Below are 14,036 nucleotides of genomic sequence, written 5' to 3' on the forward strand. Positions count from 1 at the left end.
AGAATCATTTTCAGTTGATCCTTTTATCTGGGCCACGAACGATGTTATAAATATCTGAAAGACCTCAGTGGCACCTTGCAAGTCTGGATAGAGCAGAGAATGGACACTGGTGCAGATAGGAGCTGGAGGCACAGGGAGTCCAGGGCGGATGACCCCTTCAGGGCCAGGGGTGTGAGTGGCAATACTCGGAAGGTAGAGGGAGAGGGGTTTGGAAAGAGGGAACCGATTACAAGGATCTACATGTGACTTCCTCCCTGGGGGACGGACAACAGAAAAGTGGGTGAAGGGAGACGTTGGGCAGGGCAAGATATGACAAAATAATAATTTATAAATTATCAAGGGCTCATGAGGGAGGGGAAAACGGGAAAGGAGGGGAAAAAATGAGGACCTGATGCCAAGGGCTTAAGTGGAAAGCTAATGTTTTGAGAATGATGAGGGCAATGAATGTACAAAGGTGCTTTACACAAGTGATGTACGTGTGGATTGTGATAAAGAGTTGTATGAGCTCCAATAAAACGACTAAAAAAAACCCAAAAAGACCTTAGCAGCAAAGAGGTTCCCCAGCCCTGCGGTAAATCTATATGGAGCCAAGAGCTTCATCTTGGTGGGTGTGAACTGCAGGCCTGTGGTTAGCAGCCTAACTCGTAACCCACTAACCCACCAAGGCTCCCCCTACAGGCCCAGTAGAGTATAAATTCACCCACATTACTTTTCCTACTGGCCCCCAAATGTTAATGTCTCCATTGTTAAGGGCATCTCTGCACTGGGACCACCTGTGGGTTATTCTCAGAGGCCCTTTACTCCCTCAGTTCCCTTCTTCACCCACACTGCCATCAAGTGGACACCAACTCAGAGTGACCCAATAGGACAGTGTGTTAGTCTGGGTTCATTAGAGAAACAAATCCACACAAACTCATATGTATAAGAGAGAGTTTTATATAAAGGGTAAGTGCGCATCAAGAAAGCATCCCAACCCAGTGCTGCCCAAGTCCACAAGTCCAACATTAGCCCATTTGTCCAACACCAATCCATAAAGTCCTCCATCTCACAAAACACATGCAATGATGCCAACTGCAGGAGGAAAGCTGAGTCAGTGAATGTGTAAGCATCTCAGCGCTGGCAGGGGTCTCCACACAGCTGCTCCAGCACCCAGGGCTGCATCGGGGTAGGTTCATGCAGCTTCTCCTTGGAGATGTCTTGTAGGAAGTGAGGCTTGCCAGCTGAGGCAGAGAACTGGTTAAGGCAGCTGCACCCTGGTCTGAATCATCAGAAAGCAAGAGACCCGAGAACTAGAAATGCGAGGCTCACCAAGCCATTTATCTCTCTGCCCTTCAATTGACGCCACATGTGTTTATTGGCCAGGTTGGCACAATAAACTTTAACTATATCAGACAGCATGGAACTGCTGAGACTGCAACTCTTTACAGGAGTAGAAAGCCCCGTCTTTCTCCCAAGGAGCAGCTGTAGGTTTTCAACTGCTGACCATGGGGATCCCAACTCAGCGCATGACCACGACGCCACCTGGGCTCCCCTTGGGGAACTTCTAAAACATTGTTTCCTACCCACCTTCAGTTAGTCCACACAGCAGCAGGCCCTGCTCAGGCAGGAAGTCTAAGAAAATAAACACCCTCAGAGACACAAGAACACAGACTCCTGGCGCTGGGCTCTGCAGCAGTTCCACTAGAACTGACATCTAGCAAACTGGAACTTCCAGGACATTCAGGCCTCGAGGAATCAGAGTGACCCCCACACCTGCTCCACTGATCAGGGCCTTCAGGGAGAGATTTCCTTCTGTCTGTGTGTCTCCGAAGCTCATCTCTTGTCCTGAGGAAAGGAAGAGTTGAAAACCAAAGCAGAGATTAAGAAAAAATGCACTGAGAGATACAGAAATGAGCAAATAAACAAAGGAGAAGAACATTTCTCTCTCTGTGTACCCCTAAATTAACCAGCTCAACAAAACTAAGCAAAGACTCTTCCTGCTTACAGACCTCACTCCCAGCCCACACCCACTTCGGGAAAAGCCCAAGCGCACTATGGGAGACTCCACTGAAAGGGTACAATTCCCCAAGGCCTTCTGTGACTTTGGTCTGGGGATTAACAGAACTCTGCCCTTCTGTTAGAAGGGGAAGCCCTGGGGAATTCGTCCACTAAACTTCACGTCCTTAACTGGGGACCTTCTTGAGATCCTGAGTTAGACGTGGTGGAGCTCCGGAAAGCAGAGCCTGCTCACAAAGCTTTCCTTTCTCCCCACAAAACACCACTGCCATTCAATCAATCCCGACTCACAGCAACCCTATAGGGCAGACGAGACGTAGGGTTTCTGAGACTGTGAATCTTTACTGGATTAAAACGCCTCATCTTTTTCTTGCAGAGCAGCTGGGGGCTTCGAACTACTGACCTTGCAAGAGCCCTAAGTATAGCAACGCCATGGGACCTCAGGGTCTCGTGAAGACAGGACAAAAAAGATGCTGATAGTCAATCAACTCTATCTCCTGGAGACCTGACTGTCAGGGTAGAATTGTGCTCCAAAAGGTTTTCTATTTTTCAAACCACGGCCTGACCCTATTTATTGTTAAACTCTCGAGCGGAAGCTTAAACACCAAGGAAGGAACCAGACAGCTGCACTGCAAGTTCAGTTGATCGGATGGTGGTAAAAATCTTCATTTGCCTCGGCATGACAGGCTGCTAGTGAGCCAGGCAAGTCTGGCCGTGTGTGTGCCATCCTTTGGGGCACCCCTTCCGGACCCAGCTTGCTTCTCCAGTGTCTTCTCTTGGAGTTGTACCTGCTCTTATTACCAGCTTTCATTGGAGTCCATTGGGAATGCGCCAATTCAGCTTCTGTGTCTTGGCCAGGACTCTCCTAATCCTGAGAGTCTTATGAGATGACACTGTAAAGACAGAAAACCAGCACACTCAGGATGGCGGAGAAATGGAGGGCCCATAAGGTGTTCAGTGACTGATTTTGGAAAGTAGATTGCCAGGCCTTTCTTCCAAGGTACCTCTTAGTAGATTTGAACCAGCAACCTTGGGACTAGAGGCTAAACACTTAACCATATGAGCATTCCAGGGTCTAGTAGGGAAGGTTAAAATATGCACTAAATTACTAGAGATAGAAAGAAGAAAATGCCAAGTGCCACAAGAGAGTGAAACAAAACTCTCAAAATAACAACCAAAAAACCCACTGCCATCAGCTCGATTCCAACTCCTAGTGAACTACGCAAGGTTTCCAAGGCTGTCGATCTTTACAGAACCCAGACCTCATCTTGCTCCCTCAGAGCAGCTGGTGGGTTTCAACCACTGACTTGGTGATTAGTAATCAGGCTTACCCCCACAGAGCCACTAGGCACTAGGGCCTCACTTATATTTGAACCAAAATGGAGCTAAATAGAAAATGTCAAAGGGTAGCTCAAAAAAGATAAAGTAAACCGTCATCACGAAATGTGCAAAGACCTGGAGTTAGAAGATCAAAAGGGAAAAGCATACTCAGCATTTCTCAAGCTGAAAGAACTGAAGGGAAAAATCAAGCCTCAAGTTGGAATACTGAAGGCGACTATGGGCAAAACACTAAACACTGCAGGAAGCATCAAGAGAGGACACAGGGAAGACACAGTCACTGTGCCCAAAGCAACTGACTGACATTCAACCATGTTAGGAGGTAGCACAGGATCAATAAGTTGAAGACGTCAAAGGCGAACTGAAGGCGGTAGTGAAAAGACCCTAAAAAAACAAAAACAAACCAAGACCCTCAAACCTACTAGGATCCAGGAACTGACAGAATACCAATGCAACTATCTCAACCAACAAATGTGGCGCTGGAAGTGCTCGACTACTCACTCATCTATGCCAAGAAATGTGGAAGACAGCAATCTGGCCGACTGCCTGGAAGAGATCCATATTGGGTCTCATCCCAATGCAAGGTTACAGAAATGATCACACAGTGCCAGAAAATAATTCGCAAGTAAATTTTTACTGAAGACCATTTTTAAAAGGTTGGAGCCATACATTGACAGGGAGCTGCCTAAAATCCAGGTCAGATTGAGGAGATGACAAGCAATAAGAGATATCATTGCTGATAGCAGATGGATTTCTTACTAAAAGCTGAGAACAAAGATATCCATTTATGCTTCACTCACTGTGCAAAGACATTGAGCTGTGTGGATCGTAGCAAATTATGGACGCGCTGTGGAAATAGGGATCCCAGGACACTTCGCTGTGCTCATGGGGAACCTGTGCATGGACCACACGAGAGGCAGTCGCTGAAACAGTAAACTGCACACTTCAAAATCAGGAAAGGTGACGGTCAGGGCTGTATCTATCCTCTCACCATACTTATTCCATCTGTGTGCTGAGAAAAGCACAAGCCTACTGCTTTCAAGTTCATTCTGACTCATGACTACATAGGGCTTCTCAGACTCTAAACCTTTAATATAACTGTGATAGTTATATAATTGTCGATTTAAAGATTAAGCATGTAGGGGTGGAGTCTGGCCTGTCAATCAGGTCATAGCCAATGAGACTTCCATGTGGGCACGGCCTTCCCCTAAGATTCTGGGAATTCTGGTATTTCCTTCTTGGAGGTGGGAGACATCGCAGCTGGCAAGACACATGGAACTACCCTAGTGCCCTGAGCCGGACAAGCCACATGGATGCAACCAGACCTCAGAAGCCGGAGAAACCACAGAGAGACCCCTGCGAGCACTGAAATGCTTACACCACTGGACCCAAAGACTTTCTACCAACTGGCTTGTGATCGTCCTGCATGTGCTTCATGAGTCAAAGAGGACTTTATAGGTCGGTACCAGACATACGGGCTAATATCAGACTTATGGCTTTATATTGGACTGGGTTGGGATGTTTTCTCAATGTTCAATTGCTCTGGTATATAAACCTCTTTCTTATACGCATATGTGTGTCCATGGATTTGTTTCTCTAGTCTACCCAGACTAACACAATAACCTCATTTTTCTCATGAGGAATAGATGGTGGGTTCGAACTAACAACCTTGTGGTTATAAGCCCATCACTAAGACTACAGCACAACATGTTTGTATGTTTCAAACCTGAACTGCATAAAGAAAACAGCAGCAGGATTGAAAGATTCATTAATAACCTGCAGATGACAACCTTGTTTAGTGAAAGCAAAGAGGACTTGAAGTGCTCACTGCCTCCTGATAGAGATCAAAGACTATACAATTTTTTTTTTGGGGGGGTTACATTGATTTATTTTATCTAATAGGGAGTGGTATTCTCAAAAGTCTTTCTCTTCGTCAGACGTTTGATCCCCTTGAAGAGCTTTCCGTCTTTGAGCTTGAACCTGGAGCTTTACTCCAGCAATAATGTGATTTTCCTGCTGTAGTGCATTCTGAAGCTCCTCCTCTGAAGAAAACACAATCCAAGCCATTCCTTTGTGGAAGCCAGTGTCTCTGTTAAAAGGCAGACTGCACCTTCGGACGTGGCCAAACTGGGCGAAGTGTTTTCTCAATTCACCCAAGGCCGCCGTCCAGGGGACTTTCCGGATGAAAGCAATGGGTTGGCTAACACTCGTCCGGAGGGCCGTGGCGTTCCTCACCGCCAAGGCCGCCATCTTCACTCTGCGGGACTTTTTCGACTATACAATCTTTAGTATAGATTTTGTCTTAACAAAAATCTTCACAATGGAATCAATAAAAGCAACATCACGGGAAACAGAAAATACTGACGTTGTCAAAGATTTCATTGTACTTAAATCCACAATCAACTCCCAAGGAAGAAACAGCCAAGATAATAGATAGATAGATAGATAGATAAAATGGTTAAAGAAAAATATTTATAAAATAAATCAAAAAAGACGTATTGCATTGGGCAAATCTTCTGCCAGAGACCTCTTTAACATGGTAAAAAGCACAGATGGTGCTTTGAGGACCGAGGCGAGTCTGTCCCGAGATGGGGTATTTTCCATTGACTCATGGGCACGGGAAAGCTGGACAATGAATACGGAAAGCTAAAGAAGAATGAATGCCTTTGGATTATTGTGTTGGCAAAGAATATTGACTCTATCACAGACTGCTGGAAGAAAGAACAAAGCTTTTGTAGAAAAAGGAGAGCCAGAAGGCTCCTTTTGATGGCGAAGGCGACAAGGCTCAGTCTCGAGTATTTTGGGCATGTTATCAGAGGGAGCAGTCCCTGAAGAAGGACATCATCACCCTTTGTGAAGTAGAGAGTCAGCGAAAAAGAGGAAGCACTCGAGGCCATGGATTGACGTGCTGGAAGTAACAATGGGCTCAAACACAGCAGCAGTGACAGGGATGGCGCAGAAGCTGGTAGTGTTTCATTCTGTCGTACCGTAGGGTCACTGTGAGTCAGCGCTGATTCCACTGCACCGAACGACACCAATGTCGAGTGGAATTTTCTGAAGTCAGTTGGCTTCTATTATCTCATTTGGTCCTCAGCATTCTACTGATGGCCATCTGCAATGATTGTCTCTCAGCATTTTTTCACCACTCTGCTCAATGACCCTGACTTCTCCTGGTGGAAGCCCCCCTATTCCATCCTTCTCAGGGCTGCATCCCAACTCCCAGATCCAGGCAATCCATGCGTCAGCTTCTGGCCACAGTGAGTCCCTCGTGGATAAGCGTATGACCAAATGAGAGCCAATGAGAATTTAGTGGGGAATTCTAAGAAAGATGTCCTCACCTTTGGCTGCTGACCTTGATGACACTCTTTGAGCCTGAGCCTGCAGGCACCTGAGCAAAAGGAAAGCTGAGAGAAGGCCAGACACAGCCCTATTGAGAGCCTTTGGGGCTAGAATTCACCCCACCTGAAGCCGTCTCTACCATATGCCTTTCACCAATGTTGTCTTTAGCTGCCATCAAGGAGCCACTGACCCTAGAAATTGAAAAGTGAAAGAATCTAAGAACTGAATAGAAATTCCTTTTGAAAGCCAGGTGGTTTCCAATTCTTTCATTTTCAATAAAACTGAAAATGAATTTTAAAAAGAAAGATATATATAACTACAACAACAACAACAAAAAACATTTTAAAAACCCTGAAAATGAGCTCAGTTTGGCTCAATTTTCAGCGAAACAATAGGTAGGTCTATAAGAAGGAAGTTAAAAAAAAAAACTGTAGAAGGGTAGGTATATCTTAGAATAACCAGTCATTGAGATGAAAAGGGCAGCATTTAACCAAGGACAAAGTTCAGAAGGATTAAGAAAGATGAAGGGCTCAACAGGGAACACAGGGAGGAAGGGGGATAAGTGATGGGACACTGTGGGGTCTGCAATCAATGAAATGAAACAAAATGTGTATTAACTGTTCAATGGAAAATTGATCTACTCTATAGACCAGCTGTTCCCAACCTGGGGGTCGTGACCCCTTTAGGGGTTCACCAATCCTTTCACAGGAATTGCCTGATTCATAACAGTAGCAAAATTACAGTTATGAAGTAGCAATGAAAATAATCTTGTGGTTGGGGGTTCACCACAACATCAGGAACTGTATTAAAGGGTCAGGGCATGGGGGAAGTGGGGAGGGAGGGGGCAAAAGAAATGAAGAGTTGATACCAAGGGCTTAAATGGAGAGCAAATATTTTGAGAATGATGAGGGCAACAAATGTACAAATGTGCTTGACACAATGGATGGATGGATTGTGATAAGAGTTGTATGAGCCCCAATAAAATTATTTTTTAAATGAAATAAAATTTTAAAAGACAAAAAATAAATAAGTAAAAATAAAGGGTTGGGGCATGCAGAAGGGTGAAACCACTGCTCTAGACCTTTACTCAATTCACACTACAAGGTGAAAAGCAAAAACAAACTGTTCTGAGCTAGCCTAAAGGTGACTCTGAAATGCTTTATTTCCAATTCTAAATGAATTCATGGAGAACAACCCTAGAGATGAAATGCATCGGTGTCCTTTTTTTTACAGTTTTATTGGCACTTCATCCACATGTCATACAATTCAATAGTTCAACCGTATCAAGAAGATTGAACAGTCTCTTTCGCAATCCATGTTAGAGCATTTTCTTTGCCCCCATGCTCAATGTTATTCTTGTCGTTTTTTTTTCAATTCTGGCAAAAGTATACACAACAAAATATTACCCAATTCAACAACTTCTATTTGTATAACTCAAAGATTATACTTTGTATTATATAATAATTATTGATATTCCTCTCCAAATTGTTCCATCAGCACTAAAATAAACTCAATACCCCTAAGCAAAAACTCTTCCTCTTTCACCCATGGTAACCATAGGTCAAGTTTGGTTCTTTCTTTCTTTTGTGGTAGTTTTTTAGATAACAGTCACATATCATACACTTCCATAGTTAAACTGCTTCTGAAAAGAGTTATAAGGGAGGGAACAAAGAGAAGCTGATACCAAGGGCTCAAGCAGAAAGAAAATGTTTTGAAAATGATGAAGGCAACCTATGTACAAATATGTTTGATACAACTGATGTATGAATTGTAATAAGAGCTGAAGGAGCCCCCAATAAAATGATTTATTAATTTAAAAATTGTGTACACCTCATCACAATCAGCTCTAATGCCCCCTCTCCCTCCTGCAAAGTCCCCTCTTCCAACATTTTGCCAGCCTTGTAAAAGCTCAACAACCTGTCTCCCGCCCACAGGGTTGCGAGGAGGATGACTTGAATAAAATGTAGAAGCTACAAATGGAGCTCAGAAAAAAAACTGGGAGGAGCTGAAAATAAATGGTCAGTTGATAAGTTATTAAAATATTTTGATAATAGATTGATATCTGATTTGAGCACATAACGCAGAAGGAATTCAAATAATTAAGATAGTCAGCAATAACAAAACGCCTTCGGTACTCGTCTGATCCAGTGAGACACAGATGAGCAAAAGCACACACCTATCCATCTGATTAAGAGAGACATTTCTAATATGATTTTATTTCTCATAGTTAAAAATTGTCACAATATAGGGCATACCTATATTATTTTGATCAATTTCCACTAATGATTACAATGATAAACCAGCCCAGAAGACATTTAATGCCTACAACTTATTAACCATAGGAAATCAATTAAAATTATATATATTATAGTTGCAAAATGAATAAGAAAGCAGTTAAAAAACTACTTTCAAGATTAAAAATGTTACATCAGATAATGCTCTAAGGGGAAAAATGTAATGGATTTTACACATTCAAAGAGATAAAAATAAGATAAAATTTCAATTTTAAAAAAGTTGATTTGTCTACTGAGGGGTTTTTTTTTCATGGATAATGGTGAGTATGAAATTGCCATGGTGTTTAGATTCCATTGTTATTATTAGTTACCAGTGAGTTGATTCTAAAAGGGGGCTGTACCAACTATCATAAAGAATAGTATATGGGTCTTTAAAGGCTTGTCTTCAAACAAGGAGTCATCTAAGTGAGGCATCAACTAAGTCTACATGGAAGCAGCACACCAGCTTGTGTGATCCAAGGTCTGTAAATAATAAAATCCAAATCTAAAGGAGGGAATACAGGAGAGGTTGAAGGTGTCGAGGATTTCGTCTTGCTTGGAACCACAATTGATGCTCGTGGAAGCAGTGTTCTGACCTGGGGCTCATCTTCAGTCACTGTCTCTGGTCATGTTCTGCTTCTGTTTATTAGAGTTTCAGTAGCTGACAATGGTTCGATGTTACCCATCAGATTTTCGGGGGTTAACTCCCCTGAAGTGAACAATCCATTCCTTCTTCATAGTCTGTTCTTAGACTGGAAGCGCCACTGAAGCCTGTTCACTCTGGGTGACCCTGCTGGCACTTGAAATACCAGTGACATCACTTCCAGCATCACAGCCACACACGAGCCACCGCAGTACAACAAACTGACAGATAAGTGGTGGGCTTTCGGTTTAGCAATATAACCGTTTGAAGACTTGCTTGAAGACAATAGCCAAAAATACTGGCTTATAGTAGATGCATCAATGAATTGTTTCTGAATTTAACTAGAAGGTGTGCTAGTGGCATAGTAGGTTACACATGAGACCACTAACAGCGAGGTCAGCAGTTAGAAACCACCAGCCGTTCCTCTAGAGGAAAGATGTGGCGGTCTGCTGGTGGGAAGATTTACAGTCTCGGAAACCAACAGGGGCAGTTCTATTCTGCGTTACAGGACCACTATGAGTCAGAATCGATGGCTAAGTTTGGTTTTTAAAAAGCATGAGATGGGGGAGACATGGAATAGTGGGAGGTGGGGAGAAAGGGAATGGTGTTAACAAGCCCAGGGACAAGGGAACAACGAGTGATCCAAATTGGTGGTGAGGTGGGGGTGGCAGGCATGGTAGGGCATGATCAAGGGTAATGTAACTAAGACGTATTGCTGAAACCCAGGTGGGGACTGAGCATGATAGTGGGGCAGGAGGAAAGTCAAGGGAAATAGAGGAAAGAGCTGGGAGGTAAAGGGCATTTATAGAGGTCTAGACAAAAACATGTACATATGCAAATATATATATGAGGATGGGGAAATAGATCTATGTGCCTATATATATAGGTTTAGTATTAAGATGGCGGAAGGACATTGGGCCTCCACTCAAGTACTCCCTCAATGCAAGAATATTTTGTTCTATTAAATTAGCATTCTATGATGCTCACCGTCCCTACACAACCACTGAAGACAAAACGGGTGAACAAGTAGATGTGAAGAAAGCTGATGGTGCCTGGCTATCAAAAGAGATAGGGTCTAGGGTCTTAAAGGTAAACAAGCGGCCATCTAGCTCAGAAGCAACAAAGCCCACATGGAAGAAGCACACCAGCCTGTGCGATCACGAGGTGTCAAAGGGATAAGGTATAAGGCACCATCCGAACAAAAAATATCTTACCAGAGTGAATGAAGGGGGGAGTGCAGAGTGGAGACCCAAAGCCCATTTGTCGGCCACTGGAGATCCCCTTGCAGAGGGGTCTAGGGGAGGAGATCAGTTAGTCAGGGTGCGATGTAGCACCAATGAAGAATACAGCTTTCCTCCAGCTCCTAAATGCCCCCCCCAACCCCCAACTATCATGATCCAAATTCTACCTTGCAAGTCTGGATAGAGCAGAGGATGTACACTGGTGCAGATAGGAGCTAGAGCCACAGGGAATCCAGGGCGGATGATACCTTCAGGACCAGGGGTGTGAGTGGCGATACTGGAGGGTAGAGGGAGAGGGGTTGGAAAGAGGGAACCGATTACAAGGATCTATGAGTGACCTCCTCCTTGGGGGGATGGACAACAGAAAAGGGGGTGAAGGGAGGCATCGGACAGGGCAAGATATGACAAAATAATAATTTATAAATTATCAAGGGTTCATGAGGGAGGGGGGAACAGGGAGGGAAGGTCAGAAAAAGAGGACCTGATGCAACAGGCTTAAGTGGAGAGAAAATGCTTTGAAAATGATGAGGGCAAAGAATGTACAGATATGCTTTACACAATTGATGTAGGTATGTATTGTGATGAGTTGCATGAGACCCTAATAAAATGTTTAAAAAAAAAGAAAGCAAGCATGAGATGATAGGCAGTAAGGCTTATAGGAGGTTGTTGCCATAGTTCACTCATTTGTTTGTTTGTTTAATTTACTGATAGACCACTCTGTGTCAGGGATAATGAGGAGATCGGTCACGCATCCAGCAAAGGAAAATGATGATGTATGCCTGCAGGGTGGGAAAGTATGCTCCGCTAAAAACATGAGTTATAAAGGCTGTAAAATGCTATGGCATGTTAAGGAAAAGTCATAGGTTGTAAAATAGAACAGTTCCTTTGATATGATGACTCCTCGATGGAGCCTGGAGGCATAGTGGGTTGCGAACCACAAAGTCAGTAGCAGCTCTGCTTCTGCTCCCGGACAGATTTACAGCCGGGGAGGCCTACAGGGGCAGCTCTACTCTGTCGTATACAGTGAATATGAGACTAAAAGTCAGTGCGTTTGGCTCTTTGCTTTGGTTCTGCTATAATCACAACAGAGGCGAACCTAGTGGTTTCACAGGTTGTGCATGGAGCTGCTAGCCACAAGGTCAGCTGTACAAAGCCACTAGTCGCTCAGCCAGGAGAAAGTTGAGGCTGGCTGTTCCTGTAAAGATTTCTAGTCTTGAAAACCCTAGGGCAGGGGTTCTCAACCTTCCTCATGCCGTGACGCTTAATACAGCTCCTCATGTTGGGGTGACCCACCAATCATAAAATTATTTTCCTTGCTACTTCATCACTATAAGTTTGCTACTGTTTTGAATCGGGCGACCCTGTGAAAGGGTCAGCCAATCCCTAAAAGGGTCACGACCCACAGGTTGAGAACCACTGTCCTAGGGAACAGCTCGACTGTTCTCAAGAGTCACTAAGAATTGCAGTTGACTCCTACAGTGGCTATAATGTAGCAATACAAAATGAATACACCCAGGAAAAATATTAGAATCAAATTAGTTTTCCTAAGCTTACTAATGGGATTCTAGGTGGTTTTCAACTCTTTATTTTTCTTTCACAATCTATATATTATATTTTAAAATGTTTTTCCTTTATGGGTAAAATAATACAAGATATATATTTATTAGTTATTACTATTATTACATAATTACTATATGACTATAGAGGAGCCCTGGTGGCCTAGTGGTTCCGGGTTGGGAACAGCAAGGTCAGCACTTTGAAATCACAAGCTGCTCCCGCTGGAGGAAGAGACTGCTCCGGTAAGGAGTTACAGTCATTCTACCCTGTCCTATGAGGTTGCTATGAGTCAGAATTGCCTTGATGGTAGTGAGTTGTCGTCTTTGGAAAACTGCGATAAGGCACCCTGATGGCATAGTGAACATCTATGTGCTGTATTATCCCCCACCCCACCCCCGGTAAAATAAGCACGTTTCATCCCCTGAGCACATCTGCAGAGGAAAATCGCAAGCCAAGTCCCCCCAGAGAAGGGCAGCCAGCGCAGAGAGTGCCTGCAGCAGGCCTGTGCAGAACTGCCCGCGGCTGAAACTGTGGTAGGTGAGGCATAGCGCCTCTGCATGACTGGCCTGGGGAAAACCCACCACGGAGTTATTTCTATTTCAGCTCAGAGAAATGCAGAAGTCAATCTATTTGACCCTAACTTGGCGCTAAACTGAAACCAGGTCGTGGAGCTGCAGTTTTGGTGAGATGAGCCTTCGGCTAGAGGCAGACCCTAGGGACCCTGATCCGAGAGCCACCCTGTCAGAGGCCGGGGTGGGGCTCCTGAGGGGGCGTCGACGTTGGCGCAAATGGTTCTGAAACTCGAACCCACTGAGTGTTATCTTTAGACCAGTGTTTCTTAAGCGAACTCCGGTTCTGAACTCTTTGGTAATCAAAAACACAAGCTACAGTCCCGCTCCCCAAACGCACAGAAATCCAACAATTAGAAAAAATTTCAGGAATTTCCTGGAACTCTGGAATCCAACTCACTTTTCCTTGTGCCAGAGGAAGAGCCCCTGCTGGATCGGGATGGGTGGCCCATGTCTCCTGTGGTGGTTAGGATTTTGAGGAATAAACACACACTCATTTGAAAGAAAACTGAATTGGGGGACTTTTTGTTGCCGTGATGTTTGTTCCCCTAGGGGGGCAGCAAACGCTGGAGAGGGTCCAAGGAGCCGAGGAAGAGGGGTCCCTGAGCCAGGGTCGGCTCTGCCAGCGGGTCTCTGGGCCGCCTGAGCGCCTGCGAGGGGGTCTCGGGCGAAGGGTGAGGGTGGGGGTGGGGCGGGAGTGGGTGGAGGGGGGGTCCTCGGCCCTGCGCGAGGCAGGCAGGCGCCCGGGGGCCGGAGCCACTTCACACCCCCCGGGCCGGGGCTTCCGGAGCCGGAAGTCGCTGTTCCCCTGCGCGAGGTCAGTCCCTAGAGGGTGCGGGCCTTCGACCGACGTCGGCTCTTCGGGTTTTTCCACGGAAACGCTGCAGCTGCTGCTTGCCTCGCGGGCTTTCAAGTTTTAGTCTCTACCGCGGCCGGGGGTTCCCGGACTCCGGCTCACAGCGCGTCTCCAGAAAGGCGCGGCGCGGCGCCGCCGAGGCCGCGGCTCAGGGCGCGCCCCAGGGGAGGGCTGCCTGCCGGCGAGCGCCCTCTGCCGGCCGCGCGGCCCCCGGCTTCCTGCGGG

The 14,036-nt window shown here is 45.3% G+C and overlaps 1 long non-coding RNA gene and 1 pseudogene across 1 annotated transcript; both read right to left on the reverse strand.

The window, feature by feature from the left end:
- Positions 1-949: 949 nt before the first annotated feature.
- LOC142446699 (uncharacterized) lies at positions 950-14,036 on the reverse strand. The gene is made up of 3 exons (XR_012784045.1): positions 13,356-14,036; positions 2,784-2,888; positions 950-1,824 (listed from the first exon to the last, which is right to left on the reverse strand). It is a non-coding gene; the product is annotated as an uncharacterized LOC142446699 (long non-coding RNA).
- LOC142446698 (SRA stem-loop-interacting RNA-binding protein, mitochondrial pseudogene) lies at positions 5,193-5,583 on the reverse strand (annotated as a pseudogene).

Source organism: Tenrec ecaudatus, chromosome 4 (genome assembly GCF_050624435.1).
Source record: "Tenrec ecaudatus isolate mTenEca1 chromosome 4, mTenEca1.hap1, whole genome shotgun sequence".
NCBI classification, from domain to species: domain Eukaryota; kingdom Metazoa; phylum Chordata; class Mammalia; order Afrosoricida; family Tenrecidae; genus Tenrec; species Tenrec ecaudatus.